The sequence below is a fragment of the Musca autumnalis genome, unplaced genomic scaffold (assembly GCF_047663935.1).
Source record: "Musca autumnalis isolate F117 unplaced genomic scaffold, ASM4766393v1 scaffold_4, whole genome shotgun sequence".
Taxonomy (NCBI): domain Eukaryota; kingdom Metazoa; phylum Arthropoda; class Insecta; order Diptera; family Muscidae; genus Musca; species Musca autumnalis.
In genome coordinates, this window is record NW_027411977.1 from 3,516,091 (window position 1) to 3,534,491 (window position 18,401).

The 18,401-nt window shown below is 36.5% G+C and overlaps 1 long non-coding RNA gene across 1 annotated transcript; it reads left to right on the top strand.

Annotated features, from left to right (window-relative positions):
- Window positions 1-960: 960 nt before the first annotated feature.
- On the top strand, window positions 961-2,011 carry LOC141403678 (uncharacterized). The gene is made up of 3 exons (XR_012412879.1): window positions 961-975; window positions 1,043-1,284; window positions 1,352-2,011. It is a non-coding gene; the product is annotated as an uncharacterized lncRNA (long non-coding RNA).
- Window positions 2,012-18,401: the final 16,390 nt, after the last annotated feature.

The window sequence follows — 18,401 nt, forward strand, 5'->3', positions numbered from 1 at the left end:
AATCGAAACTGGCGAAACGTGACGGTTCGCATTATGCTACTAATGCTAACTAATAAGCAAATATAAATAAAAAATTAAAACTTTGGAATGGTGTTTTTTTTATTCGGTGTAAACTTAAAATAAAAGTGTACAATTTGTATATTAGATATGTATGTATGTATACATATATAAACTTATATCTAATCTTATATCTAAACTTATATCTATATATCTATAAACTTATATCTATTGAATATATGAAAGGTAGTATTACATAGGTATAAACTTATGTATATGGTACATGGAGAAGGCAACATTGGAATGACTTTGTCTTTTATATATTTTTCAATAAAAATAAAATTAAACAAAAACGATATTACAGAATTACATACAAATTCATAAACTGCAAAACATACATACATACGTTTTTCTTTTCGACGAAATAATGCATACATGCGATTTAGTTTTAAAGTTTAAACAAATAAAAATATTAATAATAAATACAAATAAATAGAAAATATGTTTTGTTTTTGTTTCATTCAATAGCACCTCTCTCTGGTCCTTAATGCGTGTGGTGGGTTGTTTTTGTACAGATTCCTGCTTAACATCTGACGAAAAACTTTTTTCGCAGCAATATAATTGAATACGCCGGCTTCCCAATCGGAGGCATAACCTTCATTGATGGAAGCGTTCGGCGGTGGGATTTTCTTTATTGTTTGGACCTGTAGATGTTCACAGCCAACAAAACTGGGTGGAACCCATCGATTTGCATTCACTTTCCTGAGATAAAATACAATGGTTGCCGTCACGTGTATATGCTTCTTTGTGATCTTACCACTTACGTTAGTTGGGCCGTAATTTGGATGCCCAGCCTGATTATCCGTGTCGCGTTAATGCTGTCCCTAGACCTATACCAGAAAAGAAATGGTTCATGGAGCCGGCAATCATTATTTTATTGGGAGGTATTTTGCCTTTTGGTTCAATCTTCATCGAAATGTAAGTCATAAGTATATTTTACTGCGGTTGTTGCACAGTTTCCTTTTACTCTCCCGATTTCTTTTAGGTATTTTATATTTACATCGTTTTGGGCCTATAACATTTACTATGTTTACGGGTTTATGTTGCTGGTCTTTACCATTCTTTACCATTCTGACTGATTGTTACAGTATGCGTGACAATTGTATGCTCCTACTTCCTGTTAAACGCCGAAGGCTACCGATGGCAGTGGACCAGTTTTATGTCTGCCGCCTCAACTTCGATATATGTGTATGCTTATTCATTTTATTACTTCTTCTTCAAAACCAAGTAAGTTTCAACTGAAATTGTATAATTTCTCTCAGTGTTTCTTATGTATTTATTTTCTATTTGACAGAATGTATGGCCTTTTCCAAACCACATTTTATTTTGGATATATGGCGTTATTCAGTGGTGCTTTAGGTATAATATGCGGAACAGTGGGCTACATTGGCACAAGTGTTTTTGTACGTAAAATTTATTCCAATGTTAAAATAGACTAGATGCAATTTTTAGCTTTTCCAACCAAAAATGAATAAAACAACTTAAACTCTCTCTCCTTTTCTAAACAACAAAAACTAAAAATGTTCTTGCTTCTCAACAATGACTTTATATACTTATAAAGAGAAAACTTTTTATAATTTACCTGTCACATATGCAAAATAATATTTATAATATTAGTATGTACAATTATTAATACAAAACAAACAAATACAAGAAATGATGATAGATCAGTAATTTTGCCGTAATATTAATTTTAGTTTATATGTACATTTAATTTTGTCTTAGTTAAAGTATATGTTTACGATTAGTTTATTCTAGAATTGCCTTGTGTGGGTTGTATTCCAAAGCTACAAAACATACATGAAGTGAGAATGGTTGCTTGCTTTACTGTTTCCTTTTTTCCGTTAATGTATAATTTTCTGCTAATTAGTTGGCATCAGTATTTAGATTTTCTAATATTGAAAACTTTGTTTCAAAGTAAAAATTGTAAAAAATAAAAAGAGAATCAATTAACAGCAAAAATCTGACTGCATATGTTTATTTTTTCAGTGCAGGAATTGGTTGTTGTTGTAGCAACGCAAATGTGTTCGTGTATTATTGCAGTTACCAGGTTCCTCTGTATCGAAGAATTCAAGATTCAATAAATCTGCAACCTGGACTGATTGCGTCCATAAGGACAGGTGCCTTGGCAGCTGGCGCGTTCTTCTGCTGCGATGGATGGGGGTGGTCTCCAAGTACGGCATTCACACTGTATCTCTGTACTGCCTGCGCAACCATGTCAGTGTGAATGCTATCCAAGACTGCCTGATAAGTTCGTTTGTCTAAAGGTTCTCTTTTATACCTTTGGACCTCTCTCTCTCTAGATCATGACGATCTCTCCTGACGTGCGTGGGTGGAGTAAGCCTGTCCATTAAATCGTGACAGGGATGCTCACTGCGATAACACCCAAGCAGGTACTGCATCGACAACATCTTATTGTGTTGACGCACCGGTAAAATCTTCGTCTCCTCATGAAGATAGTCCACTGGTGTCATGAGGAGGCACCCTGTTGCAGTCCTCAGGGCAGCATTCTGGCAGGTTTGAATCTTCTTCCACTGCGTAGTGCTAACCTTTGCAGACCACGCTGGCGCCGCATAGCTTACCACAGACCGGCCTATTGCATTGTAGGTGGTCAACAAGGTTTCTTTGACAGCTCCCCAAGTGCTTGTTCCTACTACTGATCTTATCGCAAATAGCTGTGGCATGCGCGGACGACTTAAACATGCTATCGAACGTTACACCCAGTATTTTGGGGTAGTTAGTGGTCGGAATCAGTGCACCATCGACCAATATGTTCAGTGAATGCCTCATTTCAGAAAAAAAAAACTTTGGGATGATTGACAACATATCGAGCCCTTCCCGCGAAAAAGGTGTAAGCGACAAAATCTAATTTTACAGGAGACGGTTTTTATTGAATAACTTTTGATATAACCAAAATTGTTTATTCAAATTTGGTATAGTTCTGTTATTAAATCCTATTTACTGAAAAAATAAAAAAATTGTGGAATATCTTCAATATAACGGTAGTTTGTGTCGCTTACATCTTTTTGCTGTCACGCAATCAGGCTTTTACTTTGAGAAGTGGCGGTTACATAAAAAAATTATTTGAAACAAATCATTTTTAGAGTAATTCTTATCTACAATTTAAAAACAAAGCACACTAATTATATAGCAAGTATTTATTCGAAGAATTATAAGATTAAAACGTATTTCTTGTAATATAGTTGAATAACGACATGGTATGTAAATGTGCAATTTGATGTAAGCGACAATTCGCTGTCACAAACAAATGTACACAAAAAGCAAAAATGGCGCTTACATCATAATTGTTTTTGCTCTAATTTCGTAACGGTACATAGCTGAGTTCTAAAAATTTGGGAGATGGTGTGTTGGAATATTCTTCATAGATTTCCGTAAAAAAACGAAAATCGAAAAAATGTCGCTTACATCTTTTTCGCGGGAAGGGCTCGATATCATCTATATATATAAAAGAGCTTAGTGAGTGAGTGAGTGAGTGACTGACATATCATCGCCCGGACGAAACCGCTGAAGCTAGAAAGCTGAAATTTGGACTGTGGGTTGCTGTCGGTGTGTAGGGGTGAGATAAGGCTGGGTTTTTGGAAATTCGACCTAGAAGGGTACGAAAAGTACTAAAAGGTACTAAATATGGTACCCTTTGTATTAGGCAAACGGGAAGAGCTAGAATTCTGAAATTTGGAATGAGGGTAACTGATGGAGAGTTAGAAAGATGTACCATAGGGTTTTTGGAAATTCGACCTATAAGTGTACGAAAAGTTACTAAATTTGGTACCAATTATATATTTTGAGCGGATATAGCTACAATCTTCATATTTGTTATGGGAATCAAGGTTGGGAAGTGGTGTTGATATAAGGAAATGATTTTGGAAGTTCGTACTAATGTGTACGAGTAGTACTAAATGGTACTAAATTTGGTACAATTTGGATTTGGGTGAACGGATAGAGCTGAAAACCTGAAACTTGGAATTTAGATTACCGTTGAAGCGTACGATTGAGATATGGGTGTACTTTTGGAAATTCATACTTATGTGTACGAAAAGTACTAAATAGTACCAAATTTGGTACAATTTGGATTTAGATAGACACGGAAACCTGAAATTTGGAATTAAGATTACTGATGGAGTAAAAGATTGAGGTAGTTTTGGAAATTCTTACTTATGGGTACAAAAAGTAGTAAACGGTACTAAATTTGGTACAAATTGGATTTGGGTGAACGGATAGAGCTGGAATTCTGAAATTTGGAATTTAATTACTTTTGGAGTGTAGGATTAAGTTAGTCTTGGAAATTTATACTTATGGGTACGGAAAATACTAAATGGTACTAAATTTGGTACAATTTAAATTTAGTTGAACGGATAGAGTTGGAATCCTGAAATTTGGAATTAAGGTTACTTATGGAGTGTAGGATTAAGATAGTTTTGGAAATTCATACTTATGGGTACGGAAAGTACTAAATGTACTAAATTTGGTACAATTTATATTTGGGTGAACGGATAGAGTTGGAATCCTGAAATTTCGAATTATGGTTACTGTTGGAGTGTATGATTGAGGAAGTTTTGGAAATTCTTACTTATGGGTACGAAAAGTACTAAATTTGGTACAATTTGGATGTGAGTGAACGCATAGAGATGGAATACTGAAATTTGGAATTAAAACTACTTTTGAAGTGTAGGATTGAGGTAATTCTGAAATTCGTACTTTTAAGTACGGAAAATACTAAATTTGGTATAAATTGCATTTGGATGGAGAGATGGCGCTGGAATCCGGAAATTATAATAAATAGTAAATAATAAATCATAAATAATAAATAATCTATATATATAAAAGAGCTTAGTGAGTGAGTGAGTGAGTGACTGAGTGAGTGACTGACATATCATCGCCCAGACGAAACCGCTAAAGCTAGAAAGCTGAAATTTTGATGTGGGTTGCTGTCGGTGTGTAGGGGTGAGATAAGGCTGGGTTTTTGGAAATTCGACTTAGAAGGGTACGAAAAGTACTAAAAGGCACTAAATATGGTACCCTTTGTATTAGGCAAACGGGAAGAGCTAGAATTCTGAAATTTGGAATGAGGGTAACTGATGGAGGGTTAGAAAGATGTACCATAGGGTTTTTGGAAATTCGACCTATAAGTGTACGAAAAGTTACTAAATTTGGTACCAATTGTATATTTTGAGCGGATATAGCTACAATCTTCATATTTGGTATGGGAATCAAGGTTGGGAAGTAGTGTTGATATAAGGAAATGATTTTGGAAGTTCGTACTTATGTATACGAGAAGTACTAAATGGTACTAAATTTGGTACAATTTGGATTTATGTGAACGGATAGAGCTGAAAACCTGAAATTTGGAATTTAGATTGAAGTGTACGATTGAGATATGGGGGTAGTTTTGGAAGTTCGTACTTATGTGTACGAAAAGTATTAAATGGTACCAAATTTGGTACAATTTGGATTTAGATAGACATGAAAACCTGAAATTTTGAATTAAGATTACTGATGGAGTGAAGGATTGAGGTAGTTTTAGAAATTCTTACTTATGGGTACGAAAAGTAGTAAACGGTACTAAATTTGGTACAAATTGGATATGTGTGAACGGATAGAACTGGAATCCTGAAATTTGGAATTTAATTACTTTTGGAGTGTCGGATTGAGTTAATGTTGGAAATTCGTACTTTTGGGTACGGAAAGTACTAAATGGTACTAAATTTGGTACAATATAAATTTTGTTGAACGGATAGAGCTGAAATACTGAAATTTTGATTTAACATTACTATTGGGGTGTAGGATTGAGCAAGTTTTGGAAATTCGTACTTAGGGGGAACGAAAAGTACTAAATGGTACGCAATTTGGATTTGATTGAACGGATAGAGCTGGAGTGCTGAAATTTGGAATTAAGATAACAGTTGAAGTGTATGATTGAGGAAGTTTTGGAAGTTCGTACTTATGGGTACGGAAAGTACTAAATTTGGTACAATTTGGAATTGGGGGAACGAATAGAGCTGGGATCCCGAAATTTGGAAGTAAGATTACTTATGGAGTGTAGGATTGAGGTAGTTATGGAAATTCGTACTTATAGGTACGGAAAGTAGTAAATGGTACTAAATTTGGTACAATTTAAATTTAGGTGGACGGATAGAGCTGGAATACTGTAATTTGGAATTGAGATTACTTATGGAGTGTAGGATTGAGGTAGTTATGGAAATTCGTACTTATAGGTACGGAAAGTACTAAATGGTACTAATTTTGGTACATTTTGGATTTGGGTGAACAGATAGAGCTGGAATCCTGAAATCTGTAATTAAGACTACTTATGGAGTGTAGCATTGAGGTAGCTTTGGAAATTCGTGCTTATGGGTACGGAAAATACTAAATGGTACTAAATTTGGTACAATTTAAATTTAGGTGGACGGATAGAGCTGTAATACTGTAATTTGGAATTAAGATTACTTATGGAGTGTAGGATTAAGATAGTTATGGAAATTCGTACTTATAGGTACGGAAAGTACTAAATGGTACTAATTTTGGTACATTTTGGATTTGGGTGAACAGATAGAGCTGGAATCCTGAAATCTGTAATTAAGATTACCTATGGAGTGTAGCATTGAGGTAGTTTTTGAAATTCTTATTTATGGGTACGGAAAATACTAAATGGTACTAAATTTCGTACAATTTATATTTGGGTGAACGAAAAGAGCTGGAATCCTGAAATTTCGAGTTAAGGTTACTGTTGGAGTGTGGGATTGAGGAAGTTTTGGAAATTCGTACTTATGGGTACGAATAGTACTAAATGCTACTAAATTTGGTACAATTTAGATTTGGATGGACGGATAGAGGTGGAATCCTGAAATTCGCAATTACTGTTGGAGATAGTTATTGAAATTCGAACTTTCATACGAAAAGTATTAATGGTATTATGAATAGAGGTGGAATTCGGAAATTTGATATTATAGCCGCTGTTGGTGTGTAGGGTTGAGATATGGATGTGGTTGTGGATATACGTACAATAAGTGTACGAAAATTACTAAGTGGCACAGAATTTGTTCCAAATTGTTATTGTGTAAAGGCGTAGAGCTAAAATTGTGAAATCCGGTATTAGCATAGCAGTTGACGTTTAGAGTGGAGATAGAGAGCAAGTTTTGGAAATTCGTACTAATGTATACGAAAAATACTAAATCGCGGTTGGGATATAGTTTTGGATAAAAGGAAGTAATTTTTGAAACTTATACATACTATAAGTATTAAATTTGGTACCAGTTTGGTGTTGCATGAAGGGATATACATAGGTGGAATTGTTGTATGAGGGATTGTGTTGGTGTTTAGATACGGATTTTTTGAAATGCATACAAATTCTAAAATTAGGCTGAGGGCTGGATGATTTATTGAGAAATACGAAATGTACTAAATGGTATTAAATTTGACGTTGGGTTGGAAGATGGAAAAAAGGCCTAAAAATGTCTCAAGAATTAACTGCTATATATAGGGTAACTTCCTCTGAATTATAGTTTTTTTCATGATTTATATATTGTTTATTTGTATATTATTCCTTTTCTGCATACGAAGTAGCGGGTATTTTGCTAGTAGTTTATAATTATGAAGTGATTCCCTCCAAATTTCAAGCTTGTTTATTGCAAAAAATGAGAAAAATATTAAAAGATCGAACCAATTAGTTGGCAGGTTAGTAAAAGTGAGTTAAACTTTATAAAGCCATTACATTTTGGTATTGCGCACGTTTTTATTTCGTATCCTCCCCAAGTAAAAGATTTCTGCCTTTGATATTTAATTTGTATTAATAGGAAAAAAAATAATATTTTTAAAGCGTCCGATAAAACGCTATGCAGCCAGGTTATTCAATCTATGATTTAACTTTTACATTGACCGTATCAACAATATTAGACTTGCATAGAATGGTGATATAAACGCGACCAATATTTTTGTGGTTCCTCGCACTGAGGGGGAAAAAATGTCGCAGATTCCGAAGCAAGTGAATATGAACATGAAGCCACTTCTCTACTGGACACAGATATATAATATAATGGGTGGATTCCGTATTGAGACACGAGTCGAATCAAGTTGTCAATCGTCTCTGCGACAAAATTTAAAATGTGTATTACATAAAACGATATAAAATAATCGCCGATAACAAGTTATCAGCGATGTAGCGGAGAGTTTTTTGTTTTGATTTAAAAAATGAGAAAAAAAAAATATCAGAACAAGTTATACATAAAAGTTATAGTTTTCTAAAATGATAAGCTCAGTGGAACTATTTTTTGATGATAGAGAAGAGAGTATAGTTAACGTAGCATCTATCAGACGACACTTAAGAGATAAATCGAATGCCATCAGTAAGTAGTGGGATTCCCTAACGCATTTTTTGGTTACCGACAACAATCGGTAAAATTAAAATGCTTGCAATTTCGAAAATTAAGGAAACTAGTCGGTAAGTTAGCAACCAAAATAAATTTGTAGCTAAGTCCTACCGATAGCAACTATGTTGGCAACTTATATTCATACTTTTCATTAATTTTTTTTTTGCATTTTAATTTTACCGATTTTTGTCGGTAACCAAAAAATTTGTTAGAGAATACCACTACAGTATTTTGATTATGTTTGGTTTCCAGCATTCATCAAAATAAGTGTCAATATTTTAAGTTTAAAGCCTATTTTCGCGCTTCCAAATGACGCTGTTATTTATATAGTATAGGCATTAAAAAATGAGTTTAAAAAAATCCACAGATCAACAGCAATACAACCACTCCTTGAAGTGTGTGCTGCTTTAGGGTTTTTTGGGGGAAGAAAGCTTTCAAAAATCCCATGGCAATGACTTTAACCTTGGGATGGCTCAACCCACATTGTCAAAGGTATGAAGCGAAGATCTGGATTTAATGGAGGAAAAACTTTCTAACATTTGGATTGTTTCCAAATTAACAGAAGAGGAAAAGCGTGTTGTCGGATGCATTGACGAAACACCCGTACATATGTATAATGGGACCACACGAAGATGTTCGCCATATCTCTTCAATTCCGTAGATCGCACATGCAGGATTGGAAACCATATTAATTTGCAGAATGTCTGCTACCGCTTGCTCCATTGACGCAAAGATACTTCTTGTGATGGTTCACCTCCTGTAGTTGTAATGTTCTTCTTATTTTGAGAATTTTTTTCTTTAGTTTGGATTTAAAATGGGTCCACACTCTATGCCATTCATCTACAACTATTTAATTCCTCCGCAACATCCTTCCACATCTCATCAAAAGTGGCTTTAGTTTCGCCAAAAAGTCTGACTCCACGAGCTACGTTTGGGTGGGCTTCCATTTTTTCGGCTTAACTCTAGTTTAGTAAAAACTCTCCGATTTTTTTTTTGAAATTTTTTTCCAGAGGGGACGGATCCTTTTACCCGTTGGAAAGGTTAATCTGATATACATTAAGCCGGCACCCATAATGGGCCCATTTTTGACTTTTTGAGGGTTTTTTGGAAAAACCCGGGTCCATAAATTGCTTTTTGGGCTATATCACTTGAATACCTGGAAGTAATCCCATGACCACTTTTTAGATCGGTAGAGCCGGATCTAACCGGAGTTTTGTACTCGGATTTTCGGGTCCAATAACCTTGTTCGTCCCCCAAGAAAATTATACATTGCCATACGTAATTTAAAAATTGCATCTGGCAACGCAACACGATTCATGTCGCAATACGGAATCGACCCATAAATATGATATGTTGTATATAAATGACAGTTTGAAGCCGGTTCAAAACGTTTCCGGAATAATAAAGCGGATACTCAAAGTCGAAGAGAAAAAATTGGAGTATAGTAGATCCATATTACCGAATTGAAAGGGGATGGATATCGACCCCACCCAGTAAGCGCAATCCACAAAGAACAAAAAAAATTCTTTGAACTATTTTTACGGAAGACATTAGACATGTTGTTGTAAAATCTAAAGTATATGCTCTTCAGAAATATGATAAGTTAAAAGTGGGTATGCACGAAATTAGGGATTTCGATCTTTCGGTTTTTGTGAAAAACTTAAAACTCGATTTTCGGTTAGTCGATTATTTGAGAGTGTTCAAAAAGTCGACTTTCGATTAATCGTTAACCGCCGAAAACCGATTATAATCGACCATTTACGTTGATGGGATCCGTGATGGTTATACATACGTATTAAAAAGTACCATTGATTATGCGGTTTTAGCACGCCCAATAGTCAACTACGACTAATAGTCGACCACGATTAATAGTCGACTACGAATAATAATAGACTACGACTAATGGTTGACTACGAATAATAGTTGACTCCGTCTTCCGAAAGTCGATTAAGAATAATCGATTATCCGGTTTTCGCACATTCAATAGTCGACTACGACTTTTGGAAATATTACGGCTAATAACCGATTAATCGATTAACCGAAATCGATTTTACGTATCCCTATACGAAATTAATGCTTTTATTGACGTCAGGATTTTCTATATATTCCCACAGAAGTCGGTTTATATGATGGACCTATTGGCTGCTTACAGGACACGAATGTGACAACGGAAATGGTGGTGCAATTTCGCAAATTTTCTGGACATTTCTGTGGTAAATGCATGGATATCAATGAAATATTATCCAATTTTTACTAACCTACTAACTTGTCGCTGGTATATAGCCACATAATGTTTGGAAAGATATGGATTGCCTTTCTCCAGAGGTTCATTGCAATATATTGTGACTATAATTGAAAATGATGTAATCTGAAATTAAACATGTAAACGCTGAAAGCTTGGAAACGAATTGAGATTTTTTAACAATTCAAAAAATAATTTTGTAAGCTGAAAAGTTGTCTTTAAGATGGCATAAAAAATTTTCCGTTTACAGTATCGTTATACTTTAATTTTACAGGAAAAAATGGATATTTTAAATTGAGCACTGAAAATTATGCACCAAAAAAATCGATTAAGAATTTCCAAATTTTTCGCTTTTTATGCCATTTAAGTAATCAGAATGGTGGAATAATTGGTTGCCTATCATTTTCAGTAGTTTTGTCATTGATTCCGATAGAAAAGTGATGTTCCTGACGTAATTTTGGCATGATTGTAATTAATTTTATGCCATCTTAAAGAACACTTTTCAGCCAACAAAATTGTTTTTTGAATTGTTAAAAAATCTCAACTCGTTTCCAAGTTATCAGCGTTTACATTTTTATTTCAGGTTGCATCATTTTCAATGACAGTCACTGTATGTTAACTCGATAATACTCGTTACGAATAAAATATCACATGTTTGACTTCAATCCAACCCAAAGATGATGTGCTTATTGTAGTCAAAGGACCAAATTCATTTGTCTCAAATGCAACAAACCACGTCAAACCAAGAACGGTAATAATATACAAATATCACACGCTAAGTGTTTCCATTACATATCGTCCGATATAACTCCCTGTCGAACTTTTATTTAAGGAACACAAAGGAAATATACAAATTTGCTGGCAGTTGTAAACGCCGGGAAACGTACAGTCTGTAAAACCTAAGAAAATTTATAAAAGGTGAATGTTGTTTGTGGTTTATTTGTCTTAGGGGTAGTTTACACTATATGTAAATGTCATATGACACGAAATAAAAATATTCCATATCTACCCACGGAGGCAATGTGGAGACGTAGTAGCGTCTGAACTCCAGGAGTAGAGGCTGAATATGGAGACGGAATACTCTAAACCCTTCAGAAGGCCCCGGCAAACCACTGAAAAATAAGTCCTAGAAAATCATACATTTACAATGAATACAGAAAATAACCTACGGCCCTCAGTCTCCGGCAATCGGAGGGTGCTAAGAATCCCCGGAGGTAAAACCAAAATCAAACTTAAGATAGGAACCTGGAATGTGAGAAGCCTTTCTGAGCTTGGGAAACTAGACAAGACCATAAGCGAAATGGAAAGACTACAAATTGACATCCTGGGTATCAGTGAAACGTGGTGGACGGATGATGCGGAATTTGTTTCCCAGAACGCAAAAATTTACCATTCCGGAAACAGAGAAGGAATTCACAGAAAGGGTGTCGCTATAATAGTAAAAAGCAACATAGCGGCCTGTGTTGCTGGATATGTTCCAATTTCTGATAGGGCGATGATGGTAAATATATCCGCAAAACCTATAAACATGAACATAATTCAAGTATATGCGCCAACATACGATAGCGATAACGACGAATTGGAACAGTTTTATTGCGACGTTTAAAATTTATTAAAGATGACAAAACCACACGACATTACCATAATCCAAGGAGATTTTAATGCTAAAGTTGGCAAAAAGAAACAACAGGAATCACAGGAAAATTTAGACTAGGACATCGGAAAGAAAGAGGAGAACGACTGATACAATTTTGCCAAGAACACCGTTTTAAGATTGGGAATACTATGTTTCGCCTCCACCCAAGATGACTTTACACCTGGAAATCGCCACAAGACAATAACAGAAATATTGTTAGAAACCAAATCGACTACATTTTAATAAATAAGCGATATTCCTCCTGCATAAATAAATGTTCTACGTACCCAGGAGCAGATGTTCCCTCGGACCATAATCTTCTGTTATGCAAACTACAGATAAAGCTAACTACCATCCGAAAGAAAACACCAAAGCGAAAAATTAATATTCAAAAATTAAATTGTCCTTCGACTAAACAATCCATGAAAGATCACCTTAATGCAGAACTATGCAATATTGATGGAGAAGATGTCGAAAATCTATGGAACAATGTAAAAAATTCCGTGAATACCATAACCAACAATATCCTTGGAACCACAACAGCTAAAAGAGAAGACACATGGATGACGGACGAGATACGCGCACTTCGCATAGAAAGGAGCCAATATAAGAACTCAAATTATGAAAAATATTGGGAAATTAACCAAGAAATAAAAGTTGCAATTCGGGCCGCAAAAAATGAGCAATTAAATAAACAAAAAGTTAAAAGAGGCATCTGGAATATATTCAAAAAGATCATCTGCATTTATTTTCGATGAGAATAATACAGCCATCTACGAAACTTCAGAGAAGAAGAAACACTGGGAAAAATATATTAGAAGTCTGTTCACAGATACCACAAGAACAGAAATGCATAACACAGATAGAGAAGCCAATTTTAGAGGAAGACGCATTACAGGAAGCAAATTAGATGTGGCCATAAAAACAACAAAGCTACCGGGCCGGATGAAGTCCCATCTGAATTATTTAAATTACTAGATGGAAGAAATTGGGTGACGTAGGGGATGAATGATACCAAGCAACGGTCTTGACCGGCTTTAACATGGCAAAGCCCAGGATTTATCTTGGTCCCTCTTTCATCTCAAGTGGACACTGACCTCCACGTGGTGTCACCTGTGGAACTGCCTTTAACACCCGTTAAAGGTAGTGAGCTAACATGTGCCGCGCGTTCACCCATAAGAACGTTAACAACTTGGGTTTGGGCGTCGGGTTAGTAACCCTCCCCTAGAAAAAACATCCTACTATGAAACAAGTAAAAAAGTATCAGTCGGCTTTGCCGACAGAGGTATACCCTCAGCATGTGTATATTGAAACAATTTTTTCCCAAAATACGTATGTATTTAGGGGGTTTTAAAAAATTTGGGCGTTTGAACCGACAAAAATGTTGACTAGGATTAAAGATCAAAAGTTTTGCGGAGGAGATAATCAAAGGAATGGATCGACATTGACCGTTATGGAAGTGGATCTCCAGCCACAACATATGGTGTCATAGGGGGTTTTTACACTCTTCGGGCGGTTTGCTCAAGAAGTATGGACTTGCCCCTAAAAAACATTTAATATCGTAATTGAAGCAGCGAATGCAAGTTGCTTCAACAAAAATCAAAGTTAGTCGATATTAGGTCTTAAAGTGAACTTATCCAAAATTTTGTGTGGGAGGTACCGGATGGAGTGGACAAGCATAGTCCATATTTGAACCTGATCTATATCTGGTAGATATATTAGGATGTGTAAAGTATAGACCAATTCCGCCACTCCCTTCAAGAATTACCGTACGAACAATTTTTCCGAACATTTTTGAACTTTTGTGAGGGAGGTACCTGATATTGCTTATCTTCAAACTTAAAGTATGTTTGAACAAAATATTACTAAGGCCATATTTTGGACCGAATCGGCTGATCCGTTCGAGAGTTATCTTGCGCTCCAACCACCTCACAGGGTGTCATAGGGATTTTTGCAACTTTCATGCTATTTTCTCAGGAAGTATGGACTTGCCCCTGATGAAACTTGTACTGTCGTATGGAGGGCAGTGAATACAAGTTGCTAAAACAAAAATCAAAGGGATTCGAGAGATGGCCCTAAACTGAACTTTTCCGAAATTTTGTGTGGGAGATACCCGAAGGAGTGGACCTATTGAGACCATATTGGAACCTCATATTACTCTGGTAGAAAGTTTACGCTAGACAAAGTATCCAAATCGGTACCTTCCTTCAAGAGTTATCGTGCGCACAAACTTTCCGAACATTTTCGAACATTTGTGGGGGAGGTACAGGAAGGAGTGAACCGATGTAGCTCATCTTCGAACTTAAACTAAGTTTGGGCAAAATATTACTAAAGCCAAAATTTGAACCGAATCGGTTCATCCGTTCGAGAGTTATCGTGCGCTCCAGCCAGCAGGACAGACGGACGGACATGGCTAGATCGACTCCAAATTTTCTGAAACACATTTCGTCCAAACATACTTGGGGTCTAAAACCACTATTTCGATGAGGCACATTTTCATCGTATCAAAGTGTATATACCCTCCTTAGCCTAAAGGCTGAGGGTATAAAAACGAAAGAAAAGAAAAACAAACCCCTTTAAAGTTGACGAACCCCGCAAACGTTTTAAGGACCATGATCTGCGAATCTGCACCTGGAATGTTCGCACTCTTTATAGAGAAGGTGCAGTCTTCGCATTGGCAGACGTACTTGAAAAGTACAAGGCCGATATTACTGCCATACAGGAAATACGATGGACTGGGAAAGGCGTCACAACAACACTTAAAGGTGACGCACTGTATTATAGCTGCCACGACGTAAAGCATGAGTTTGGTTGCGGATTCGTAGTTAGTCGGAGACTAAAACATCTGGTATCCAGCTTCACCCCAGTGAATGAAAGACTTGCTGCAATTCGAATAAAAGCTAAATTCTTCAACGTCAGCTTTATTTGCGCTCATGCTCCCACTGAAGAAAAGGACGAACAGACCAAAGATATATTTTACGAAAGGAGAATATCTTTGGCCCAACAGTCGGGAAATTCAGTCTCCACAGTGAAACATCTGACAATGGTATGAGGCTGATAGACTTTGCAGCTGCAAAAAACATGGTAGTTAGCAGTACCAGATTTAATCATCTCGATATTCATAAGGGCACCTGGCTGTCACCAGATCAAAGAACAAGTAATCAAATTGATCATGTTGTAATAGATGGAAGACATTCATCCAGCGTGTTGGATGTACGATCGTTCCGAGGCGCAAACATTGATTCGGACCACTACCTTGTTGCAGCAAAGGTACGTACCCGTCTAAACGTTGCAAATAAAGCACGTCTTTTCCGCTTTTCCATAAAAGAGAGAAATGGAAAAGCGGGAGTGTGAAAAAATCGAGATGTACAGGAGCCAGAATGAAGTCCGAAAATTCTACTAAAGAGTGAAACATCAAACAGATGGCTTTGGTACAGGCACATCCTCCTGTAGAGACCAGCAAGGTAATCTGGTAACAGATACAGATAGCGTGCTCAGGATATGGAAGGAACATTTCTCCAACCTGTTGGTATCCAATAGTAGCGAAAACGATGATACCACAGATCCAATCCCAGAAGATGGTATAGAATGTATACCGCCCGGCCAAGATGAGGTAAAAACAGCAATCAACCGGCTGAAGAATAATAAAGCAGCAGGAGCCGATGGCTTACCAGCCGAGCTGTTTAAAACCGGAGGCGACGCGCTGATAAGGTGTATGCAACCCTGCGGCAAATCCTAGAGAAAACCCAAGAGATGCAGATCGACACATTTCACCTTTTTGTCGATTATAAAGCAGCATTCGACAGTCCCCTCCGATCAAAGGTATTCCACGCAATGTCTGAATTTGGTATCCCAGTAAAGCTCATCCGGCTTTGTAAGATGACTTTAACTGATACTAGGTCCTCAGTTAAAATTGGAAAGAACCTCTCCGAAGAATTTTGTACCAAACGAGGTTTCAGACAAGGAGACAGCCTTTCTTGTGATCTTTTCAACATTTTGCTGGAAAAGGTAATACGAGATGCAAATGTCAAAAGAAATGGCACAATTTACACCAATAGCCACATGTTACTTGCCTATGCTGATGACATAGACATCATGGGACGATCAGTAAAGGAAGTAACAGATACCTTTAGGAAGGTCGAAGCAGAATCTGCGAAAGTGGGTCTGGCGGTAAACGGCGAAAAGACCAAATTGATGGTGTCGACGCGCGTCCATTGAGATCGGACCAACTATTGAAGTTGGTTCCTACAATTTTGAGGTAGTTAAAGACTTCGTCTACCTCGACACTGCCATAAACACAACAAACAACATCAGTTGTGAAATAAGAAGAAGAATTGTATTGGCCAACAGATGCTACGATGGTCTAAGTAAGCAATTTAAAAACAAAGCCACATATCGTCAAACAAAAATAACACTATACAAAACGCTGATACTACCCGTGCTAATGTATGGCTCTGAAGCATGGGTACTTGCGCAAGCAGATAAGGCAGTGCTTGGTGTGTTTGAGAGGAAAATTCTTCGAAAGATCTACGGGCCGATTTGCGTTGACGGTGAATATCGACGTCGTATGAACCACGAGCTATATAAGCTATACAAAGACATGAATATAGTTAAACGTATCGAGATGCAACGATTGCGTTGGCTAGGCCATATCATGAGAATGAGCGATGATGAACCCGCTAAAAAGGCGTATGAATACATGCCACATGGCGTTGCACGCATAATCGGCAGGCCTAAGCTTCGATGGAGCATACAAGTGGATGAAGAAATGAAAAGGCGCGGTAATCCAAAAAGTCAAGCGAAAAACAGAGGGGAATGGAGATCTTTTCTTAGTTCGGTCTATGGAACAAATGTTCTGTAATGGGCCAACTAAACAAGTAAGTAAGATGGAAGAAATACACAACTATTGTTGAAATTATTCAACCAAATTTATGAAACAGGACAATACCCTCAAGATTGGCTGAAATCTACTTTTATTATGATTCCCAAGAAAAATAATGCGAAGACGTGCGGAGATTATCGATTAATAAGCCTTATGAGTCATGCCCTTAAAATATTCTTAAAGATAATACATAAGCGCATATACCCAATATGCGAAGCACACATGGGAAAATCGCAATTTGGCTTCAAGGAAGTTTGAAGTTTGAATGTACTTGTACAAAATTGCCGCGATCTACAAAAAGATGTATATATATGTTTTGTCGACTACGAGAAGGCATTCGATACGGTCAACCACCACAAATTAATGGAAATTTTGATTTCAATTGGGTTAGAGGATAGCGACATAAAATGCATCAGAAACCTATACTGGCAAAAGAGCGCAAACATTCAAGTAGATGGTGAAATTACTGGAAATGTTCCAATTTCAAAAGGTGTAAGGCAGGGGTGCATATTATCGCCCCTTCTGTTTAATCTGTACTCCCAAAAAATATTTGAGGAGTCAATATGTGGGAAAAATATCGGAATAAGAATAAACAACACAATTATAAACAATATTCGTTATACCGACGACACCACCCTAATTGCAAGCAGCCTCGCAGGACTACAAAAACTAATAGATGTTCTTGAACACGCCAGTACGTCATATTCCTTAAAAATTAATATAAAAAAAGACAAAGTTCATGATTATAAGTAGAAGAGGCGTCGAATCCAACACTCCTTTAAGCATTAATGGTACTCAAATAGAAAGAGTCTCAACATTCAAATATCTCGGAGTTCAAATTAATGAAAACTGGGATCCATCAAAGGAAATAACATGTCGAATTGAAATGGCAAGAAACTCTTTTTATAAATTTAGAAAAATATTAACGAGCCATGACATAACTCTGGAAACAAAAAAAAAAAAAAAAAAACGATTTGTAAAATGCTACATATGGTCAGTACTATTATACTCGGCAGAAACATGGACACTTAAAGCAGCAGACAAGAGAAGACTGCACTCGTTTGAGATTTGGATATACCGACGGATCTTAAAGATATCCTGGACAAATCACATCTCAAATAATGAAGTACTGAGGCGAATGAATACCGAAAATCAAATTATCAGAACTATAAAGAAAGAAAGAAAAATTGTTAAAGTCGA